The sequence below is a fragment of the Abrus precatorius genome, unplaced genomic scaffold, assembly GCF_003935025.1.
Source record: "Abrus precatorius isolate BTA unplaced genomic scaffold, Abrus_2018 Scaffold2, whole genome shotgun sequence".
In the NCBI taxonomy this organism is placed as follows: domain Eukaryota; kingdom Viridiplantae; phylum Streptophyta; class Magnoliopsida; order Fabales; family Fabaceae; genus Abrus; species Abrus precatorius.
In genome coordinates this window covers 8,381,257-8,385,282 of record NW_020874362.1, presented here as the reverse complement: position 1 = coordinate 8,385,282, position 4,026 = coordinate 8,381,257, and the positions used below count along the sequence as shown (strand labels likewise).

Genomic DNA, 4,026 nt, shown 5'->3' with positions numbered 1-4,026 from the left:
AATTAATTTTTTTTCCTATTTCACATAAAAGCAATTTTCTTTTATAAGTAAAGGATTTTTAATAACTATTTTATTTTAGTTTTAGTCATATACTCATGTATAATATATATTAAAATATAAACGAGTTCCCTTGTATTCCTAAAGAACATGTCTTTTTCATTCCACTAAACAGCTTGTGTTTCCATCTAGATATCATTAAAATGCAAATACTCCTCGATTTATTGTAACCTATACTAGTTAGCCTTAGGCGTCATTTTCAACATGGACACTAACACTTGAGCCATCAAATCCATCTTCATGCGCTACCTTTTTGCAAGATCCTCTCTGATTTCGTTTTCTCTTGGATATGTTGTGGTCTTCTTCTTCTCTTTCATTCACAAAGGTGAGAAATGATCGAAGACGAGTGGAGTGTGATGAGCCCTCAAGGTTACTACTATTGGAATGCCTGCTAAAACAGTATATACCATTCTAATAACATAGCAAAGGAGAGCAATGAAGCACGCGATGCCACTTAATAAGAACAAACCCCAAAAGCTTTTCAGCTCTAATCGATCTATGCCTTGCTTTGCACCTTCTGAGCTACAAGCACTTCTAGTTAGCCATTTGTCATGAATTCTCTGAAGATCACCGTTCTCTGATAGTTTTAGAACTGCAGTTGACATGTCAATTGCTAGAGGAGAGTCCCTTGGAAAGCCCTGTATGTAACAATTAAAACATGTTTGACTTGATGATCATATATAACAACATGGATTAGTAGTTTAAAGATTGGCCCGGTCATGTAAATGGGTAGAAATAGACAACCAGTATATATATTATAGCAGTGTGTGGGATTCCTATGGATATGGACACATATGGTGTGTGGGTTCCACAAGGAAAGTATCTCCTTGGTTGACTTGATTGTGTTACATGGTGGATTAAATGATTTAGATTTTTATTAGGATTTCTCATGCAAGCCTGCCTTTCAAGGGAAGAATACCCTAAGATGGTGCCAGTTAAGGCTGTTTTTAGATTAAAAAATAGATTTTCTATTTTTATAGTTTTCTATGCCTGAGTCACCTTTATTTCCAAGATAAGTGAAATGAATCTCCTTCTCTTCCTACATTAAACCTATTTTGATGACTGTAGAGAGAAAAAGAATGAGGTATGAGAATCAGAAATACACCACATGAACATCAAGAAATATTCATATCTATGTCAATGGTACCTTCAAAGTTTTGAAAGAATGTTCTTAGATTTATTACAACACCTGTGTTCAAACAATGAATTTGGCGTATGTGAATAGAAATTCATAGAAAGAAATGGATAGATATACGTACAAAGCCCCATCCCATCTTGGTGAACTCTTGACCAACAATACCATATTCACATCTGGTGGCTAAGAAGAGCTCCATGTATGCACGTTCATCGATTATTGCAGCAACACCACCACTAGCAGGTCCATCCTTCAAGGCCTTTTCATATTCTGATGGAGAGTTGAGAGGAACAAGCCTGGATCTGTGTATGTTGAGCTCTTCAGTTAGATAATTTTCAGCGAATGAACCCCTCAAGAAACCAATGCGGTCATTGCTTGTTACTAAGCTTTCAATTCCCTTAACAGGGGAAGAAAGTTGTTCCACTGTAAGAATGGAAGTAAGGCTTGCAATATAGCTTGAGTTGAGTATCAAAACCACAAATAGCCATATGATTAGCACAAAACGGCCAAGGGTGCTCATAGTTTTCTCTCCTGCATAAAACAGGGTAAATCAATATCACCACTTCTCAGCTTAAACTGAAAAAACTGATATGTTCATAATTGAATATAATTTCTTCACAAGTTAAAATTAGATTTGTTCACTCTAAAAGGTGGAAAAGGCAATTGTGTTGGATGTAAAATCATTCATGTGCTTCCACACAATAGCTTATGCTTTTTAGGTTGATTGGTTCTCCGAAATTGATTTTTCATTCTCTACATTCAGAAAACAGCAGGGAAAACTAGTTGAAGGAAAGTTTTAACCACTTACTATGTGCAAAAAATAGTGTTGAAAAGCTAAACCTGCAGAGATAAATGATTAAAATGTTAACAAATAATAAATTATGCAAGTGATCATGTGATGAGACCATAATTAAGACCATACTTTAAAATGGTTTTGGCACTTGATTACCAGATAATGGTGACAAGTTGTCTTCTAGTAGGGCCTCTAAAGTCATCGTTTACACGTCGCTCTAAAATCCAAACAACAGCTCCCACCGCTAGGAAAAACATTCCTGTCACAAACCACATCATTGGAGTGAATGGCGTGAGGAAAGCCCAAGCACTTGATTTCAATTTCTTGATAGGTGCCACAACAACTAGCCCAGACTCAATATATGGCTGTGTAAAATCTACTATCTTAGTTCTATTTGTGGTAATAGTAATGTCTCCCACCACAGCATCAAAGGCCTACAGATAAAAGAAGCAATTTCACTTGAAGAATTTAAATGAAACAAAACCAAGCAAGATGATACAAAAATAAAGATAGATTACGAAAATTAATTAAATACTCACACCAATTGTGATCATGTGAAGAAGATCTGAATTTAATGGGTTGGTTTTACCATCACCAAATGGAATAAACTTAAATGGAACCGGATAAGGCAACAAGTTCAAGGCAGCAGTAAAAACATCTATGCAATAACCACTGAACATTTCAGTTCCGTCAATTCTTGACACAAATTCACGGTAACTAATTCTAAGTGGCACACCAATTCTCAAGTGTCTTCCATTGCTGGCGAAAACCCAACCACGAGGAGTGTTAGTTGTTTGACCAGGCCAAATGACACCATATAGTCCTTCACTTGAATTTGAATGATTAGAAGATTCTCCTGAGTGAAGACCAGAGGGTTCAGACCAATAACCAATAGTCCTAATTCCAGTACCTATCACATTAATGATTTCATATGATGGATGCATTAAATTTCCGTCTGAATCAAACACCATTTTCCCTGTTATGCCAGTTTTATTGACCTCCAAAATTTGTTTAAGCAAGGTGCTACCATTTATAAAGACCCCCATAGTATCTAGACGAAGGGTGTCACCCTTTAGCATGTGAAGTCAGTGTAGGGTCTGTTGCAGCAAATGAAAGTAGAGGCACTTGCATCTCATTTGCAATATGAGAAATCACATGTGCCATAACTGAGTATTGGGGACCAATTATGGCCACAGTGTCGCTCTCCATCAAAAGAAATGCTGTAATAAAAAAATCAACAAGGTGGTGATTAAGAAATATGTTGATGTGGGAAAACGTGTAAAAGTGTGGAGTGGGAAAGTGTATGGGGTTCTATTAGGACATACAATCAATGATTCCTAAAAATCCATTGGAGATTTTGGTATCCTGCATTGAAATATTAAGCTTAGTTCCATTGAGAAGTGTTGGATTGGAATTTATATCATCCACTGCTGCTTGTATGGCAACTTTAGCCACTTTGCCAATTGTTGAGTTGAAAGATAAAATTGCCCCAATGTTAACAATACTTGGGGTTGGAGAAACATTGTTGGTTCCTTTTGAAGGAAAACCGCTGTAGAAGATCACAAGGAGAAGAAGCCAAACTTTGCTCATGTTGTATTATACTGCTAACATAGCGAGGAAAAACAAAGGAAAAATAAATCCTAGTTACTATGTAATTCTACAGCGTATAAGAAAAACGAAAAGAACTTATGTTAAATAATTTTGGTAACACAAGTATTTCTAGAACTCATCTGTAAGAGGGGAGAAAAGGACTGTAGTAGCATACTTTTCCTTAAATGAAAACGGTGGAAGCTAAAAGCTTGGAGTAAAAATGAAGCGCACAAATGTGTTTCCTTACACTTTCACTGAAACAACTCTACTTGTGGTTGATGCATGACATGCTTGTGATGTTTGAGTTCATTTGCCCAAATGAGGCATGGCGTGAATCCTTTTATAGCAAGCGGGCCATGCACGATGTTCCCAACAATGCAAGTCTTCTTGAAGGAGTAATATTGATAAATTTACTTTTGGTTATCTAATAAGTTTATGGAAAAGGAGAATA

At 36.3% G+C, this 4,026-nt stretch overlaps 1 pseudogene; it reads right to left on the bottom strand.

Annotated features, from left to right (window-relative positions):
* Positions 1–243: 243 nt before the first annotated feature.
* Positions 244–3,575, bottom strand: LOC113859402 (annotated as a pseudogene).
* Positions 3,576–4,026: the final 451 nt, after the last annotated feature.